Source organism: Condylura cristata, unplaced genomic scaffold (genome assembly GCF_000260355.1).
Source record: "Condylura cristata isolate star-nosed mole 26May11 unplaced genomic scaffold, ConCri1.0 scaffold00029, whole genome shotgun sequence".
Taxonomy (NCBI): Eukaryota; Metazoa; Chordata; class Mammalia; order Eulipotyphla; family Talpidae; genus Condylura; species Condylura cristata.
Window position 1 is genome coordinate 2,551,323 of NW_004567130.1, and position 21,008 is coordinate 2,572,330.

Below are 21,008 nucleotides of genomic sequence, written 5' to 3' on the forward strand. Positions count from 1 at the left end.
ACAAAAAGAATCAAATACCTGGGAGTCAACCTAACAAAGGAGGTAAAAGACCTCTACAAAGAAAATTACAAAACACTGTTAAAAGAAATAGAAGAAGACACCATGAAACACAAAAGACAAAAGACACAAAAACACTGATTCAAAAATATACCTGCACCGCCATGTTTATTGCTACATTATTTACAACTAGAAAGACATGGAAACAGCCCAAATGCCCAAAAGTGGATTAAAAAGATGTGGTACATATATACAATGGACTATTACTCAGCAACCAAAAAAATGAACACATGCCTTTTGCAGCAACCACGATGGAGCTGGAAATATCATGCTTAGTGAAATAAGCCAGAAAGAAAAGGAAAAATACTGGATCTCTTCAGGAGTATAATGGACCAAGCGAGAAAATAATAATAATGAACAGCTATACACCAGAGACATTTTATGTGGGTGGAGTGGGGAATGGGATAAAAAACGGTGGGGGAGGGAAATGTCTTGGACTATGGTGATGGCACGCAGTGATTTGGTGATGGGAAGCCCATGGGGGTTACAACTGAGATAGAAAAATGCACAAAATGATGTAAAAATAAACTATATTATTTATTAAAAAAAATATCACTGTATAAGCTTTATAACTTAAGGAGAATAAAGACTTTTGCACTGGTAAAAACAAAACAAAAGAAAACAAACCAACAAATATAAACATTTAGGCCCTCCCTGGTGTTGCAATGGGTTAGGACACAGGACTGCAAACTAGCCACAGCCGCTTCAGTGTGAGTTCAATACCTGGCCCAGGAGGTGATCCACATGGCACAATAGACCTCTCCTGACTTGTCCACTGCTCCCCTCAAAGTGTACTTCAGACGATTTGCCTGCTCTGCTTCCCACTGTGTCTTTGGTGAATCTTCTCACTGTTCCTGTACCTCTGGCCTGTACCCCAGTTCTGTATACATAAATAAATAAATCTTAAAAAAAAAAACTTCTAAGGAAAAAACAAACAACATTTAAGTAAGTATGTGAACTATTGCAGCTAAACCATGTGTCATTAAAAAGAAAGTAAAGAGAAACTCACTTTTGCATAAGGTCATGCAGCCTTCCACAGAGCAGGTACCACTGAGGTCAAAGTCATAGGCTGTGAGGACTAGCAGCAGGCGCTGGCTAAGCAGGGAGACCCCTTAGCCCTCACAAGAAGACCCTTGTCCTACAGGCACTCAGATGGCAGAGCTGAGGGACAGGGCTTCTGCAGTTCCGGTAAGATTAGGATTTGCCGAAGTGAAGTGGGCTTTAATGTTGTGCTGTGTTTGGATGATTTCAGGTGGCCTGATGAACATGTGAACTCATGTGTTCAGTTTGCTGTCCAAGTGTGGCCAGTCAAAGACTAGGGAGCCGAGCCCGTAAGGAGGGTGCAGGGTTTCGGGAGGTGCTCTCCTGTCCTGCGCCCCTCTCTACTCTGGTTGTGAGTGTGTGGGTTGTGTACTTTCCATGCTGCATGGGTCTGCACCCATATGTTGGTGTGCACATGTGTGCAGTGACGTCTCCCTGTGTATGTACATGGGTGCACACACATGCCTCCTTGTGTGCTTAGAATCAGCAGGACTGTGGGTCCTCCTGATTCATGGTATTTTTATGCTTTTGTGACTGAAGTAGGAGTGAGGTTTGACGCAAATGTCCATTTAGAAAAAAATGATGCAATAATATCTAAAGTCTGTTAAGAGCAAACTCATGAGCATGGAGCAGAGGCATCTGGGAAACAAGAACCAGCATTCATGTCTCAGGACTCTTCACCAGGCTAGCTCAGCTCCTGCATTTACAGAGCTCTCTCTGTGGCTAGGCGGGTTGGCCTGGAGCTCCAGGCCTGGGCAGGCTGCCACCATTCCAGACTGGCTCTCCAGTGTCACCCGGCTGTGCCTGAGAAGTTGGAGCCTTTTTATGGCGGAGGAGGGGGTGTGTGTCAACGGATGGTTTGTCTTTCTCCATGGACCATCTGCTCTGATTGAGAACAGAAGACGTCTTCTTGTGACACTATAGGGACTTGAAACACAAGTTTATTTCTTAGTTCTTGCAACAAGTCATTTCTTAGTTCTACATGGCCAGCTCTCCTGGCACCCAGACTTGAGAATCTGTCTAAAACTCATGATGCAGCTTTTTGGTAGGAAGTGACAGGGCTTCCGGTTGTGGTCCAGGTCACTTCCTCCTGCAGTCGAGAGAAACTTAAGGGTTGGTGCTGGCATTGCTTAGGCACGTCATTGTCCACACCACCTCCTTTCATGTTTAGAGAGTGGGAAAAATCCAAGCAACAACCAAAACATGGCTCTGGAAACAGGGGTCCGGGTTGGGTAGGCAAGATGAGGCTAAGCGTAGGCCCCTGGCATGTGAAGTGCCAATGAGAAAACCAGTAGCTTCAGCAGAGTCTTTCCTGCTATTTGTTATTTTTTTTAAATAAAGATGGCCACAGGGATCATCTTTAGGGCGGATCAAGGAGTGAGGGAACCCAGAATCCACAAGACATCAGCAACTCTGAAAAACAAGTGCACTTATCTCACACACAAACTTGCCGCAACCCACTTGGGTGTTGGGTTTATACAGATGAAACAACATCTGAAATTGGCTGGTACTTGGCTGAAGGACCTGAAATCCATTTTGACTAGAAAATTGGACGCTACTCAATCAGAATTTTAACCTCAGCTGGCACATTCACTGTATTTCTACCTGTTTTCATAGATCACAGTGTTTCCCAGAGTATTACTCCTGCTCTCAGTTGACTATCGACTCATCTCTCCCCTCTGCTCCTTTGTCACAGAGATCGATGCTACATTGGTCCAAGTGCCTGCACTACCTCACTTGTCCTTCCCTGAGCTCAGCGAGGGCAAAATCTGTGCTCTGTTTGCCTTCACCTATGTGCACAGCATGTATGATTTAGAAGCACTTTCACATGAACAACAGAGAATTCTTTTCTCTCAGTGGCTCAGTGTAACAAGCTTGTCAAGATGCCCAGTGATGGCCATGTCAGGAACTGAAGTTTTGAGGTTTTCCTGGCAATTCCTTCTGCCTCATGGGCATATGCTGGCTGCTTCAGGCTTGCCATCTATGTCTCAGAGAGGAAGCTGGCCAAAAGGCAAAGATTAAAGGCTTTTTCTCTTGCCTTAAATTTTGACTTAAATGAGTAATAATGGGTTTCACTTATAGGAAAAATATAGGGTTACCAAATCAGGAATCAGGAAAATAACAATAGCAATAAATAAAAAAACTGGAATTAATAGGCAATTATAAGTAAGAGACACTGCAGGGGAGGGGGAGGCGGAGGGGTATAAACAGGGGAGGGAAGAGCACAGGCCATTGCGGTGAGGGTGCACAGATTGCACCTGGTGCTGGGGATTTCACCGGGACTATGCTCCTAGAGAGGAGAAAGCAAACATCATGCAAAAATGAACAATGATGCAAAACATATAAGTAAGTCAATGAAAAATAACTTATTAGTGAAAAGTAAATGAGTGATAGTGATAAACAGACTTAATGCACAGTAAGTGCTTGAAAGTCTTGGCCATCATGTGCACGCGTGGGCTCTCTCTCTCTCACACACACACACATACACACACCTTTTGGTGAATCTTAAAGTTATATTTTTAGCAGTATACATACCAGAAATTTCCCACAAACTCATTTCAAAGACAGTTTTACATTTCTAGCACACTTATTTGGTTTTGTGAATTTTGAGAATTGCTTTTTCCTTTGTTATTGTCTAGTTAACCGTCATCATCAGAGGGACCTTGTCCCTGCATGTGTGAGTGTTGACAGACACACAAATTCACAGCTACCTCCCCCAAGCCAGAGCTCTGCACATTACCCCGTCACTATGGATGTGTGTGGTTTATGTAATTTTGGCCCTCTAAGCCCCACTTCCCAGCTAAGGGAAGAAGACTGCTCTCCTGGGGCCACTCATCCCAGGGTGCTTCACTGGGTTGTCACTGTGCAGCTCCTGCCCGAAGCAGAGGGAGGCATCCCGGGGCCCACATGTCCTTGGGGAGGACGCGGACAGGACAACCCAGGGCTAAGTCTGAGCAGGAAAATGTCAGTGGCCTACCAAGAGCTTGGGCAAGAGGCGGGGGTGGGGGACAGAGCCGGGCAAAGGCTGTCTTATGGCGAAGTGAAGATCACTTGTGTGTGGGGTGCTGTTGGAAGGGGATTTCAGTGTTCAGCAGGGAGGGCGGTGACCTCAATAAGTGAATGCAGCTGTGGGCATTGTGAGGACCACAGGTTTGTGAGGAGGACAGAGTTCCCCAGGACTGGGGGACTGGGGCCCCTGACCAGAGAGCACATTCCACTGCGCTTTGTCTCCTCTCTGAGGTCACATCAGAGGCTCCCCAGGATACACACACATTCAAGGAGATTTGAAAAGCTCTGATCTCCCCTTTGCTCTGCCATAAGTAGCTTCTGTCATCTGCAGCCTGTGGTCAGTGCCACCTGCCCACCATCAAAAGCCATGACACGTGGAACAAACTTTCAGAAGTGGCATTTTCAATGTGAAGTTTGAGTGTGCGATGTTGACAGCACTGGGCCGCGGGGGCCCAGGCAGGGCCAGCTTTCAGGAAGTAGACCCGATAGAGGCTGAATCAACCAAGATGCAGCGATTCAGGCCACCACAGGTCAGCTGTGGGGAGACAGGTTGGGGGCTGGGGAAGTGTTTTGTCTGCAGAAGCTCCTGAGGTCCTGTGGCCTGTGTGACCTTCAGGCACCCTCGCCAACACTCCATGTCCTCATTCAGTAAATTACGGCAGCTCCTTGCCTGCAGCTCTGGGGACCGATGGGGCAGCCACTGAGTGAAGGTGGGGTAGCAGGTGTGACGACTCGTGGGAAAGGAGGGATGCCTATAAGCCACCACAGGCGCAATAAGGCGAGGAAGGGGGATTCGCAGTGTTTGGCCTGCGGTGGTTAAGTCCGCAGAAAGCCAAGTGATTTGTTCTTGCCGCTAAATGAAACTGACTTTCTAAATGAAAAGTCCTTTTAAATCCAGCAATGATTGTATTGGTGCCAATGCCTGTTAGGAGTGTTTCCCTGTGTTTACTGGAAAACTGGATGAGAAGCTGACATATTTGTTCTATGGACGGCCGTTTGGGGCCAGTTAGATTGGGCCCGTGGGAAGCAGCCATCTTCAACAACCCGGAAGGTGTGGGTGGCGGGAGATGGGAAACTCATCCTGATTGGACGAGAGGAGCTACGCGCTCCACTTGACTTTATACTCCACTTGTAGGCTGGACTGGCAGTGGCTGCCTTTGAGACCAAGGACACTCAGAGCAGACTTGGGCACGGTGCCCCTCCGACCTGATGATGGTCACCCAAGTGTGGGCAGCCCTCTAGCTGAGATAGGTCCAACCTTCCTCTCCTGTCTGTAGGGTTCACCAAAGCTGCCATTTTTAGCAGCACTGTCAAAATCTAACTGAAATTCTATCCTAACAAATGAAAATGGAGATTCAACACCCTTGGTTGAATCAGGCTTGCACACCTGGTCCAGTGATTGCATTTCTTTTCTTCGGTCGCATTCTGTGAGCCCTCTCCACGAGCCAATCTACTCCTCAAACAGAACCCTCCAGTAAAGGCACAGATTCTTTGCTTGCTGTTTGGTAGCAGGATGAGCTTCAGTCCAATATCTATATCAGTTCCTTTGCCCTCCCCTTCCGAATGGGGTTTAGAGGCACTGATGTCTGGAAGTCTTAAGCCTCACCCTAGTAAAACGCCTCATTTATAATATAAGTGGGATTAATGGACAGGAAATTGCTGAGCTGCATTGGGGGCCTGCCTTCTCATAACCACAAGTATTTTCCTTTTCCTTTTCCCCAGAAGTTTAGCAGAGTTAATATTCCCATTATTAGATACTGTTTTGTAATCATCTCCCTGTGTGTGACACTGAGAGAATCTTATGAAAGTTTCCTCCACCAGACAGTTCTCTGTTACCTCTGAATCCCAGGTGTGACTCCTCCGGGAGGTGTGTGTAATTGGCAGAGCTCTAGAGAAGACAGTTATTCTGTGGGAAGAGCTAAGTGAAGAAGCCTTTCCTGTTATAAAAATAGACGAGCATCATTACCTGGGATGTATCCTTTGAAAGCAAAATTGAAACACGGAGTGTTATAATTTCTAGTACAGGGAAGGAAGCACAGATCACAGGCTAATTCTTTCCCACCATGGAGGCAAGAAGCTTCTGAGCAAATCCCACCCCCCCAAATGTCTCACAAACCAGCCATAACTTTGAATCTTAGATATGATCATTAATACAGCTATTTGTTGGGAACTTATGTTTGAAAAAAAAATCAATATTTTTATTTTCAGAGACCTAGCAGGATGCTTCTGCTTCAAGGCTATTGGTTTTGATAAGCTTAGTTGCAAATGAACAGGAAACTCAAGCCCACTTACACAAACCAGCTCACAGAGCTGACATTTGGAGGGTGGGGGAGCAGGGCTTCAGGTAGAGTTTGATCCAGGATCTCAGACATTGTTCCCAAGGATAGACCCTGTCTCTTGGATGTACTTTCCTGTTTTGGAGTCCAAAGGTTGGCAAGCTCCTGACACTTTCAACCTGTATCCTTATAGTCTAGCAGAAGTGATGGACAATCAGAACTTATTTTTTTTGAAGATTTATTTATTTGTGCATACAGAACTGGGGTACAAGCCAGAGGCTCAGGGGCAGCGAGAGGCTTCACCAGAGACAGAGTGGGGAGCAGAACAGGCAGATGGACGAAGTACACTGCTGAAAGGAGCAGCGGGAGGGTCAGGAGAGTTCTGCCACGCCATGTGGTCACCTCCGGGGCAGGCAGGGATCGAACTCATGCTGAAGTGGCTTTAGCTTCTCAGTGCTGTGCTTTAACCCACTGCACCACCAGGGAGGGCCAATCAGCACTTATTTTTACTCTAAGAAGTTCCAGTCAAAGTCCTGGGATCTCATGGACTGATGTGGGTAATCTGATCACTCCTGTGCCCCTCATTATGTAGAACAGAAGACTCTGATTTGGAGACTTGAGTTTGTGCCCCACCTGTCCCCGGGGTGGTGTCCACAACCCTCACTTACCATCACACACACACAACGACAGTTCTCTGAAGCACGACACAGGGAAAGACTAGAAGCTGAAGAGAGCAAATCTCAGGGTGTTCAGAGAAGAGAGGTCAATAGACATGTGTGGATTTATTAAAATGCCCTGCCTTGGGTGTGGGAAGGTAATTACAAACCCAGGAGGGGTAGGAGGTACTGTGGGGTGTTTGTAGTCTCTGCTGGGCCTTCCTTTTTATTTTTCTGCTGCTGTATTTTTTTGAGCCACAAACAGCAACTATTGTCACTGAGCAGACCCAGCAGATGGGCATTTCCAGAACAAATATTCAGCGGCTATTTGAAAAGTATTAAACAGTAAACAAAAGCCCGCTGGGTGGTGCTGGGCGCGGGGCTGGGGCAGCAGGCCCGCATGCCGGGAGGCAGCAGGTATGCTGGGGGAACCTCGAAATTATGACAAATCACCTGCAGCCGGGGATGCGCTGGCAAGGCGCCTGTCCAGCCACGTGCCCAGTGGTCTCGGTCCCGGATCGAATGCCACCCCAGGGCGCCCATTCTCTATTTGCTGCGAGTTAACAGCTCCATCCATACACATTACTTCCAAATTCAGAAGGCGAGATGGGATGTCAGTGACACAGCAGGATTAATGACCCTTCTTTCCATGTGACCTCCACACAGGCAACACACACCTTTCCCGAGTCTTCTTAGGACCCAGAAGCTCCATGGCTGCTTTCACTGCAAAGGCTGTTTGGGTGTTCTGAATGTCCCCTGGTTTGAGAAAATAGCCCTGTCCTCAAGGTCAAATATTGGTTCAGTCCTGTCTCTACACCTGGGTCTAATCTGACCAGGCACTTCAAAGGGCTAAGGGGAAAGCAAAGAGCAAGTGGCCTCTCTCCAAAGGGGGCTCCTGGTCTTGGTCTCCAGAACAAGCAATTCTCTGTGGACGTCACTCCCAGGAGAGCATTCCCCAAACACCTCCCCGATGTTGGCCATTCACGTCTCCTGGCTGATGACCTTCTCAGCCCTTGCCTTTCAGTTTATGAAGCTGCATAGCTGAACAGCAAGCCTGGGCTTAATTCTGAAATCAGAAACGCATCTGGTCGATCGCAAGGGCCGCGTGGCTCAGTTTCCTTAATACACACATAAATGCAGGTGAAAGTGGAAGGACAGGCAGCCGGGAACTCCCTCTCCGCAGACTTCACACTGTTACACTAGAATTTCCCAGCCGCCACTGTGCTCTGCTTCACCAGGTTTCCATCTAGAAATTCAGTGATGTCCCAGCCCAAGGCTCTAGCACATTGGCGGCCTGGGTGCATTTAAGCCGTAATACTTTGTGTTCTGCATGTATTCTTTTTAAGTACGCTGTCAAGCATTTTCCTTTGTAAAAGAGACCAGACATGAGCCAAGAGCAAAGCCCTGAGACTGTGGAAACAGGGAGACTCAGCTGCCACCCTTCACGCCTCTCAGAAAGCAGGACAGTGTGGCTCTTCCTGCATCCTCTGTGCTCTGCAGATGAACTGCTCAACCCGCCTCAACCTTAGCCCCTAGGGAGGCAGAGGAGCCGCTCAGTTCCTCCTCCAGGATAAAGCTTGGCAGAGCACGCTTTCTCCTTGTGGTCTAAAATTGGGGCTGAGGCTCTGAGGAGGTGGCCCGGAAAACTAGAGAGCGTTTCACACAGAAGAAAGGCTGTCTCATGGTAGATACTTAAAACAGTTTTTTCTTGGAATTCCCTCCTGAACACGACATGCATCTGGCGTGTGAGGACCACACATTTTCATGAGGGAAAAGATGAAGTAGTCTCACCGCTATATGCCAGTGATGGGCTGACTGGAGCTGCCTGGCCCACCCACTGCACTGTGACCTGGCAAGTGGGCTCAGCCCCTTTGGGGTACCATTGATGAGCAAGAAAAGCTGACAAGTCTGGGTGGTGTTTTTATGTCCCAAAACACCAGGGATGAAGCTAAGAAAACAAAAACAGAATTCGCAACCTCCAGCTCTAGATTCAGTGCCTGCTCCATGCCGGCAGTCTCCATAAAGAGACTGAACATTGAGAAGCCCAGAAAAGTGGTCAAGTGGCCATGTTGAGTGGAGGGGACTGCATGTGGCCCTCCTCACCTGAGACGCCCTCAGTCCTTCAGGTGGTTCTGGTGAACCTGAAAGAGCTCATTATTACCTGGACAATGCTGTTGTAACACTGCAGCTGTGCCGTGGCAACCAGGAGGAATGGAGAGCTGGAGCCAGGAAACATGCCCCCATGTGCTCCGTGCACCAGACATGCTGTCTTGACCTTGGTGGTGGCACAAGACTGTGCAGCTTTAGCTGTCGATGGAGAACTGACCTATTGTCAGGTGTGCCTGGCCATCATCATCCTGCTCTCCCTCAGGCTAGGGAAGGACATGTCATCTAATTTTAGCATGTGAGACACAAAGAAAGTTCTGGAAGATTCCTGGGACATGTTTTCAAGGGGAGGGAAGCCCTTGAGCCATCAACTTAGATCAACATGGTAGAACTCTAGCTGCAGCTGCACTAGGACACGGGAGATGAAGTCTGTTAGCACAAAGCCAGTGTTGTCAAGGTGACTTGAGGCAGGAAGTGACATCACTGAGCTGCTGAGCCAATCAGGGCCACGATCTCCAGTCTTCTTGCTCTGAGACAACTGAGCACCATCTTTGAGTACTCACTCCAAAGAGTAGAGGAAACATGGGCAGTTAGAAAAGCTTCTAAGAAGAAAATAGATCTTGGTACTTGAAGACCACCTGTGGGACAGTGCCATCTGTGGGATGCCCAGGGAGGTCAGCATGGACGCGTACTCTCTGTCTCTCAGGTCTACATCGGGGGCTAATGAAAAGATGGGAGCAGGAGGCCTGCCCCCCCAACTCCCACCCCATGATGGCCCAGGTACCAAGGTTTGAGAGGAAATAGGTGTAACTGGAGTAGCCAGCCCAGGCCTCATGGCTTGGGTGGACACAGACCCAGAAGGTAAGTACACTGGATACTTCTTGAGCATAAAGCAAAAACCATCCACACTATGCAAGGAACAGGAACACCCACCACATGGCTCCTGGTGCTGCACGGACACAGGACTGGCCAATTGTGAAACTCCAGGCCAGGCACCTAGTGTCTGCTTGTTGCTTTGAAGGGGCACCTGGCTCCTAACTTTGTCATAACATAACCTTTGGTCACAGCCATCGCTGTGTAATTGTAATTTCAGAACCATTGTTTCAGAGTCTGGGAAAGAAGAGTAAATGAACTACAAAAGAGAAAGGAGAAATAAAAATTCCCCTAAATTCCATAAAGAAATAAGTGACAAGTGATTTTTTTGTTTTTCAATCCTTGGCTTTAGAAATGGCCATTGGCTTGAGACATCAGTGTTTGAAGTTGGCGGCTTCCCGCCATGAGGGCGCGAGGAGAGCCATGGAGGCAGTGAGTGCCTGGGGCGGAAATCTAGTTTCTGAGACAGCATCAGAGCTCAGATGCAGGCAGGGAGGGTCTGTTCTGTTGTGTGAACAGAGCAGAGAAGCACTCAGCCACCTGAAGTCTTGCGTCCCAACATGACAATACATCTGCAAACACCTCATTTGCTGCTCTTGGGGGCAGCTCTCCTCCATTCAGAAGATGTCAGATTGAAAATACTCATAACAGGATGGGGGAACAGAGCTCAGTGCTCAGCTCGCTGGAGTATGGACCCAGCCCAGCCATAGTCTCTGAGGAGCCAAGCCTCAAACTCCTTACCTGCGCCATGTGAAAGGGGTTCTCAATATTTATTTATTTATTTGATTCGTACAGAACTGGGGTACAGGCCAGAGATGCGGAGGGTGAGAGGATTCACCAGAGACAGAGTGGGGTACAGAACAGGCAGATCGACGAGGTGCACTGCTGAGGGGAGCAGCGGGCGGGTCAGGAGATTCCTGCTGCGCCATGTGGTCACCTCTGGGGCAGGCGGGGATCGAACTCATGCTGAAGTGGTTTAAGCTTCTCAGTGCTGTGCTTTAACCCGCTGCGCCACCAGGGAGGGCCCGGGGTTCTCATTATTTTAATCTCATGGTCACTAAGCCACCGAGCTCTGGGGACAGCTCTGTGCTGGCTGCGTGAGCCCCACTGGGCATGGTTGGTGGGTCAGCCTTCCCATCGTCTCCAGTGTGACTTTTTGACTTTACTACTCTTTTGTGGGTGTGAGATGGGCGATCCCAGCTTAGCCTCCCCCCTCTTTCCTCTATCACTCCTTTGGGCACTCAGCTGTGTTCAGCTCTATGGGCTGTGGATCAGTTCTCTGAGCTTTTTCTCAACGTGGAAAGCTCTAATTCAGTGATTTGCTGCACAGGTCCTCCTGTTGGCCGGGTCTGTGCTGACTTTTGCCTGTCGGGAAGGGCTCTGGGATCAGCCCCTTAGCCACCTCCGAATCTGTCCACTTTTGCTCGTTTCTCCAACCTTAGAAAGCTAATATATTTACTCTTTGTCAGCTGGTAACTTCCATGACAGGTGAGGAGAGAAGCAAGATCTATAAAAGCTCAGCAACTGGGCCTTCCTTGGTGGCGCAGTGGGTTAAAGCACAGCACTAAGAAGCTAAAGCCACTTCCGCATGAGTTTGATCCCTGCCTGCCCCAGAGGTGACTACATGGCGCGGCAGACCTCTCCTGGCCCGCCCGCTGCTCCCCTCAGCAGTGTACTTCGTAGATCTGCCTGTTCTGCTCCCCGCTCTGTCTCTGGTGAAGCCTCTCGCCGCCCCTGAGCCTCTGGCCTGTACCCCAGTTCTGTATGTACAAATAAATAAATCTTTTTTTAAAAAAAAAAAAAAGCTCAGCAACTGGGTGGGGAGCAGAGACCCAGCCCAGCCCCAGTCCCCGAGGAGCCAAACCTCACACACCTTACCTGTGCCACGCAAAAGGGGTTCTCATTAGTTTAACCTCGATGATTTAAAGTCAAATGCAGTCTTAACCTGCGATGGAGGGGAAGGAGGCCTGAAGGAGGACAGCCAGTAACTACAGTTAATTATTTCATCAGGCTCATTAGATGCCATTACAGGAAATGATTTCCCGGACACCAGAGGATGTGGTAGAACTATTTAGATAATAACAAGTGTCTCTTGACCTTGCCACATGTGGAATTAGAAAATTGTGATTTTCAATTCTCCCTCCTGATCAGTCTCTGCAAAGAGTAAAATCCCTGCAAAGAGTAAATCTTTTGAGGAGGATATGAAATACTCACTCCCGGTATCCTCTGGGACAGGACTGCCATGTACAGTTGCTCAGGTTAATCACTGATTAAAGCCCCCAGTGGAAGGACTAAGCAGAGATGACATTTCACTCTCACACCTCGTGTTGGGTTAAAGACAGTCACACAATTGTCACTCATCCCGTGTCTGTGTGGCAGCCTCTTGAAAGAGGGCCAGTTCCATGATGAGTTGACAAAGATTACAGAGCGCGTGAGTGAGGGAGCTGTTAATCACACCGCCCCCTAAATTCAGAACCTGAATTTATCCTTCACATTCTGCATCAAAGCTGGCAAGCAAGTACAACAGTTACCCTGCCTCGCCCCGCCACAGATACAAATGGCTCAAGATCAAAGTTTAGGGACACCCAGCTTTAGTGGTTTTATTCTGGGGGTTCTTATTTTAGAACAGGTCATTATCATCTGCCTTGGTGACATTTTTTGCCACCTACTGTGACATTTCCTTAGTGCATAAAAAATGATGAGTGATTAGTATCTAGGGACAATTGAACTGGAAATGTCAATCACAGGAAAAGGTCACTCATCAAAATATCCTAAACCCTTTTCTGGACCTGCAGAGAAACACATTTCCAGGTTCACGCCTCCTTCAATTAGGAGACAGACCACTTACAGCTCAAACATATCTGTAACATTGGGACGAATGGCATCTTTGGCATAGGCTTTGTTTCTTCTTAGTTTAAAACAGTAAAATAAATGGCCCATAAAAAAGGAAATATTTTTCAATCAAAAAGGTTATAAATATGCAAACAATATAATGTGTGGTAGAGCATGTTAAAAAAAGTAGTTTACAGCATTTTTAATGGAAATTTTACAAAGCTTTCATAGGGACTTTGATTACTGTGGAGGATTAACAATTTGTTCTAATATAACCTATAGTCTGTGTCCCTGAGGCTTCTCAGCACTTTGGTATTAACATTACCATAAATGTTACAGGGTGTTATGGCAAGGACTGAACCCTGCAGACTTTTGGAAACCTCAGTGATTAAATTTGAGGGGCAATGGAGATGAGCTTTCCATTGATGTCATTTGCCCTAGTTTTGGGGGGGGTTACAATTTTGTTACTTGTTACTGACGGTGGGTGTGAGTTTCTGCTCCACATGGTCGCTCAGGGGGTGAGCACTTTGCGACTGCACCCCAAAACCGAGGCTCTCAAAGACACCACCAGGCTTCCCTGCCTTTGGCCAGTGGATGAGGATACTGAGTAGACGGGGCGTTATGCAGAAGAAAGGGGCACCCAAGAAGACCACACACTAGCCTTTGCTGCAGTAGAGGCTGAGAAATGTAATCCAGCTGCGTGTCAAAGAAAGCAGGTCAGACGTTGTGGAGCCGGGACACCTACTCACCGTGGACAGACACCCGCGCCGAGCCTCTGGCTCCCCAGCGCAGCTGACAGCCCTCGGGTGCGCTTCCTGCCTTTCTGCTGCGGGCTGTGGGCTTGGCTTGGGCTTTGCCACCGCTTGTATCCTACTATGTCAGGCTCTGCCCCGGAGCTACACAGGTTGCAGGAGTGATGCAGGGCATCCATAGTGTCCAGGTGGGTGGCAGATGTGTGACAAGTTTTTCGGGTCACTGATGGTGGCAGCGGCTTCCCACATATTGCAGCCACCACGCCTTCCACTTCTTTCAGGTTTCTCCATCTGCTCATCCTATGGACTCAGCGTCCTATCTCCTGTCTCTCTCGACCTCACACCTTCTCCCAGGGATGGTCCCTCGGATCATAGCCCCCTGTCCATGGCTCCGCCCACCCGTGGCTCCTCCCATCCATCATCTCCAGTCCAAGGCTCAGACAGAAGGGGTATCTGGCTTCCTGCTACGTCTCTCAGCTTGGTTCTATGGGCTGTCTCTGGAAGTTTAAACAAGCACCTCTTACTTAGACCCATTCTGAGCTTCCTAACATTCCTTAATAAACCCTTTCCAGATTAAACTAGGAAGAGTAAATTTTCTGTGCAATCAGTGATGCTGAAACATGATAGCGCTTGGTTCTGCTATGAATTAAAACAAACACAGCAAGCGCATACACTTTAATACGGAGGCTTTACTGTCTAGCTCTGATCAACAGGAAGAGTGTGATTTTGTTTTAAGATACACAATATATTATCACTACATGTAATATTCCCCTTCACGGAGAACCGCTGGTCAAGAAAGATGACTTTTTGAGGGAGGGAGAATCCTATGCTGATACTATAGATCTGAATTTCGCATTCAAGGTCAATGGCCACCCTCACCCACCCTCACATTTGTGTCAGATGCCCTGACAGCAAGACTAAGGCCCTTCAGTCGCATCCAAACCTCAGCTTGCTACCTTTCCACAATGCAGTAAAGATTCTGAATTAGTTACAAAGACTTAACCAAGCAGAGATAGCAGCCAAAATATGGGTCTAGTATTCTAGGAAATGCTGGTAGTTTTGGGCACGTTCCCACTCTTTGGAAAAGTGTATGGACCTCTTACCGCAGGACTGCCATTGACCCCACGGGATCACCCCCGACTTCGGAACACCTGCCACAGACTGACCATGAGTGACCAGTCAGACAGGGTTTCCACACTAGTCACTCAAGAACTACTCTTGAGTCATCAGGCATTTTATTTCATGTTTGTAGAACCCCATTTCAGTCATCTTTCTTGTCTAAGTCCTGAAGGCTGGTTCCCCCAAAGCCAAAGAAGAGTCGCAATTTGAGTTTATTCAAGAAGTGTTGGAATCCAAACTGAGACATTTCTTTCCTCTTTCTCTGTGTGACAAGAAAGGGAGAATTACTCCGGGCTGACAGCTAATGACTAGGTCATTTGTATGAAGGTTATAAAGTGCCAACCCAGAGCCAGGATGAGCCCTCCATTAAGGGTTCTCTTGAACCATGAAATCTAATTCATTATTGTTTGTAGAAGTGATTTCCCTGGAGAACCAGCCAAGAATCAGCTTCTTTATCAAAAGCTTTGTATCATTTGCAATCCAATTAAATTTTCTTTTTTTCACATTAATGATCTTTTAAGCATGGTGTTCAAGTTTCAGAAATATCAAAGGCTGTGATACTGCATTTTATACAAAGGGAGTATCTTAGGGGGAGAAGGCTAAGTTTTTGTGGGGATTTTCAGGGTGCTTCTTTAAGCTTTCTGGGCTCCCAGGCCAACTAGTCAGCAGACACATTTCACTCCAACTCGTTCCCTTTCTCTGTCTCCCTTTTCTTCCTTCCATTCTTTCTTCAGTGTTTTTCCCTCTTCTCTAAACCACACTATCCCATGATAAATCATATAAGATCCTGGCTACATAAGATAAATCATCTAGTTCTCTTTCTTTTGCAAGTGAAAAAAAATGCATTACATGTAGACCAAAAAATAAATAAGGAAGTTAAGGAATCGAGAGGTATTTGCTGGTTCACAAAGCAAGTGTCCAGGGAAGCTTTTACCTTGCAGGGAGGGCTGTGTCTGGGGACGCAGGGACCACTTCGCAGAAGCCAGCGTGAGGTCCCCCAGGCCTTCCCCATCCATCCAGGATTTCACTGTGAGTGCCAACACCTCCCATCTGCCCTTGTTACTCGAACATGTCCTCCCCTCCCCTTTTGTCCCCCGGATTCGTGCCTAAAAATAAGATCAATATTCTTATTTTTGTGGTTTGGGAGTGGGGAGGACTGTTAACTTTCACACTTTTCCTGAAAAATCAGCTCACTAGATATCGAATATTTTTACCTGAATAATTTAATAATGTGTAGGAAACATGATAATGGGTTGCAAAATGCAAGCTTTTAATTTATTTCCTGCCCTAGATGATTACTATCAATTTCTTGATTATTCCGTTAGGGCACCTTCTCAGCTTTTAGTGCCTCCTAATTGCCAATAAAATGCATAAAAATTCAGCACTTAGGGTTCATGATGACAAAATCAATTTTTTTCCTAGCAGGTACAGTTTGTTTGTAAATCAAGCTTTTATGGGAAGGGAGGGAAAAAAGAACAACAAGAATATAAAAACATATTAACTTATTTTTTTCTCATCTAGGCTGGCTGGATGCATAATTCTTTGTGCCCCTCCATGCCCTAACTCCCCCAAAATCCATTTCAATCAAGGACCCTACATAACTTTGCTCCCTGAAGTCTTGTGGAACAGAGGCAAAAGGTCAAAATATGCCCATAATGTATCCATAATGTACATTTTCATTCTCAAGATATATTTCTTGCATGGATTTTATGCCAAGCAGTGATAACTAGACCTAATCCCTGGGTCTTAACATATTAACACTGCAGCATGATTAATGAGCCTGTAAAAAGTAAGCAATATTTTCATTTTCTATATACCACCAACCCAACAGGGAAATGAGAGAGTATTTTTGGTATTTAGCTTACCCAGTGAGTGAAAGAATCATTGTAGCTTGTAAATTAAAATAATTGCTATATATCTTGACTCTCGTCACATCTTTCTTTTTATTACTATTTTCATCCAATTAACTGTCACTAAGTTCAAAGAATATGATACATTCCCTACAAGATAAATTTTGTTATGACTTGCAAGATTCAAATTAAAAGATTAAAGAATTATATGCCTTTTATTGACAAAAAACGAAAGCAGTGGGGAAGGTTTTCCTCCCTCCCTACTTCCTCTCTCTCTATTTCTCCTGCCCTGTCCCTCTCTCTCTCTCCTTTCTTCCCACATACCTGAGTATATTTTATGAATAGGAAGAAGAAGTAAGTGATCAAAGGAAAATTAGTTATTAGTAGTTAATTAATTCTTGTCCATGATCAATCAGCCTCTATTTTTATGTTGTACATTTTTTTTTAAAGTTTTTCTTTTTTTTTTTTTTAAGATTTATTTTATTTGTACATACAGAACTGGGGTACAGGCCAGAGGCTCAGGGGTGGTGAAAGGCTTCACCAGAGACAGAGTGGGGAGCAGAACAGGCAGATCTACGAAGTACACTGAGGGGGGCAGCGGGCGGGTCAGGAGAGGTCTGCCACGCCATGTGGTCACCTCCGGGGCAGGCGGGGATCGAACTCATGTGGAAGTGGTTTAAGCTTCTCAGTGCAGTGCTTTAACCCGCTGCGCCACCAGGGAGGACCTTTATGTTGTAAATTTTAAACTCTTAGATATGTTACTTTGATGAATCTATTCTATCCTTGGCCTAAGGCTTTTCTGTCCTTTTCTGCCTTGGGACTCATCTTATATAAGTTGCTAGAAAGTTAAGCTACCCTTTCTTTTAATTTTACAGTGATCGCAAAATTCCTCCCTGTTGAAAGTAGACTTAAGAGAAGCTGGCGAAATGCGCCTCCCAGAAGTGGGGCACCAGGGAGGTACAAGGGACCCCAGCACTGGGGCAGATGTTGCCCTGGGGCTCAGAGGCCAAGAGCATCTCGCCTTGATTCTTCAGTCTCCTGAAGAGTCCTCGGCTCTACTTACCTTTCTCAATTGTAGGAGCAGAAAAGAAAAGACACAGTGACTTTACGACTTTGCGTGTGGTCTGCTTTGCAGTGGGAGACAATCCAGCACCCCTGGGTCCTGGGGACATGTTCATGCTGCAAACACCCAGCATGTCCAGGCACCGCCGTAAAGACCATTTCTTGAGCGAGCTTGGAGGTGCTCAGGATTCACTTTCCTCCTAAGACTGAAGAGAGCCACAGCCCCTCTTGTCTCCTTGTTGACCCACCAGCTGCCCACCCTGGGAAGCCCCCAGACTGAGCCAGTGTGGCCAAACCCCACAGGCCCACAGGGAAGGGCAGCTCCTTCAGGTCCGGGGATGACAACTTTAACACAAAGTGTTTACACAAGAGACCTGAGCTGTGTGGGCCCAAGCTGAGGTCCCTCCTTGAGTCTCGCGGTTTATGGAGAGGCCTTGGTGGGGCTCCACATCACCAGTGGCCGTCCCCTCCAAGGTGCATCCTTGGCTGGGCAGAAGGACACATTCCAGAGACAAGGGAAGGAGGCGACCCTGGTGACATGTCCTCACTAGACCTGAGCATGAGACGAGGCAGAAAGCTTGGGCTCCCTCTGGCCTGGGGCTTGGTATTAAGTCAGGGTTTGCACTTCTGCCTCCAAAACTCACCCCAAATGCAGCTGATTTATCCCCTCTTGCTCCCATCATGGCAGGTCTCCTCACCAATGGGCTGAGCTGCCACCTCCACGCCAGTCCTCCCCACCTCTGCAATCCCTGGAGCCCCCCATGACTGCCTGCCTGGGGAAGGAAGTACCTGGTTCACTAGTGAACGCTTTCCCATGGACTGTTCTGGCAGCTAATAGATCAACCAGATGTCGGATGAACACTGGGACTGTTTGTGCATCACCCAACATTGCAAAAACACGCGATTCCATGCGCCCCAATGAGTTACAAACTCTGAAGAAACCATTTCATTTCAGCCATTTTTATGGATTTTTTTCTCCAAAATGTGTTCTGCTTCCTTGCTCTTTAAGCATAACCTGAAGTTGTGATCACGTGTTGTGCGCATATGTTAGTAACTGGTATATCTGCACACGTGTGTCCATGTGTGTTTACCTGTGTGTACCTGTGTCTACGTGCATCTGTATGCACTTGTGCACACGTGTCTGTGTGTCACCTGGGTGTGTGTGTACCTGGATGTTACTTGTGCATAGCTGTGTGAGCCTCTGAGTGTCACTGGACTCACCATCAGGAACCAGTTGCGGGGTGAGGACAGCTGTGGGGTGCAGTGGAGACAGCCGCTGATCTCTCCCTCCTAGTTGGGAAAGGGCCAGGCAGCTGGGGCTTGTTTTTCTCTGCCACTAGCTCCACTACCGACCTCACCATGAAGCTTCCCGGAGACACGTTCCTCATCAGCAGACTCACTTCTTGTGAACGGTTTTTGCCGTTCACATTTAATTTTTATGTTGTGAGCTCTAAGGGGAGGGTCTGCTCTCTCCTGCCGGCGGAGCCTCGAGTGGAGGCCAGGCTGCAGCCTGAGCCCTGTGCGGGTGATAGTTGCACTGACGCGGGTGTGAAGGGGCAGGCCTGAGAACCCAGACGCCCACCCGCAGCCGGCGCCTAAACGCACGGGCTCCGTGCCTGCGCAGGCTTCCCGACAGCTCTGCAAAAGCCTGTTTCGCTCACCGCCTTGGGGAGTGCGTATGGTTACAAATGCCCCCATTAATGGACTGCTGGTTTGCCCAGCTATCCTCGCCCAGTTCCCGCAAAAGGCCCCTTCTCCACTCATCCAGGAGGTTCTAGAAAAGTCGTTAGCAATGTGCCCATGAGAGGGCCCATTTCAGCGACCCCTGGATGTGCTGTCTGGCGCTGCGGGAGGGAACACTGGCGGGAAGCCGAAGAAGTGGGGGCATGCCCCCTTCTGTGGTCATTCCGTCACACTTGACTTTAACCACTGGCCCTTCTTTAAATACCCCGAATGCCCTCATGTCTTATGTGCAGCTGTTTACACCCATTTAAATCTCTTCACATCAACAAACCCACTTATTTTGTCCGGTGATTTACTGGCCCAGATGTTACCTCCTGCCAGCAGATTTTTAATATTTTGTAAGTTAACCCATGGCCTGCGCTCTGCCTGTCGGGTCTGTGCTCTGGGCGCGGAGCGGGAGGAACGGTCCTTCGCGACCTCTGCTCTTTGAGGGTTTGGCTTCGTGTTCCTTGTGTCATCAGGGGAATGAATTTACACCCTGAGCACAGGTGCATGGCGAGAACAGTTTCCGTGGTTAACAGGAGGATTATCTTTCAAGTGCTTTTATCTGACCCAATTATGGTGCTTTATTGTATTCAGTTTAATTTTTCAATTTTAGAAACCGACTAGCACATCCCTGGGCTGAGGGCGATCAAACCCCACGTCCTCTACAAAGCCGGGTGTCCCTCGAACAACGAACAACGAACACACAGGCGGTTTCCCCACAACTGTGGCTGGCACGAGCCTCTTGACAGTTGCTAACAGAGCACCCTGGAATGTCGCCATTGGTCTTGTTAAAAGATAAATTCATTAAAACAAACAAAACTGATAAATGTCAAATCGCACCTCAGGTGGTGCCTTTTAAAAAATATTTATGTTTTTGGCCCTCCCTGTGGTACAGTGGGTTAAAGCGCAGCACTAAGAAGCTAAAGCCACTTCCGCATGAGTTCAATCCCGCCTGACCAGGAGGTGACCCACATTGTGCGGTAGACCTCTCCTGACCCGCCTGCTGCTCCCCTCAGCAGTGTGCTTCATCAGTGGGCCTGTTCTGCTCCCCACTCTGTCTCTGGTGAATCCTCTCACCCTCCACATCTCTGGCCTGTACCCCAGTTCTGTATGCACAAATAAATAAATCTTTATATATATATTATGTATCTATGCATAAGAGCTGGTGTGCAGGCGGATGAGAGAATTCACCAGAGACAGAGTGGGCAGCAGAACAGGCGAATCCACTGAAACACACTTCTGAGGGTGTTAGGGTCCGAAATCACCCGGTTGTCCCCCGCGACAAAGAACAGGACCAGAGATGCACAAGCAAGCAGAGTTTATTAAGCCAGCTAGCTGGGATCAAGCCTTCCTGCAGGCACGCAGGCCACACAGGGAGAGCTAGACCCAGACCATAGGAGTGTCAGAGAATATATAGGCCCTTATCGGCCGTTACATACGTCATAGCCGTGCAAATTCAAAGAGTAACAAACTTCACAACACTCAAGGACGGGTTTCTAAGAGCAGATGTCTCGGTCATGAGTCAGGAGCTGATATCAGGGTCTAGTTTCAGCCAGTTCCAGGAGCTGGCACCAGGAATGCTATCTACCTGCCCTCCTTTCTGGGCCCAGGGTGAGTCAGAGACCCAGACAGAGGGGCCTAGGGCCT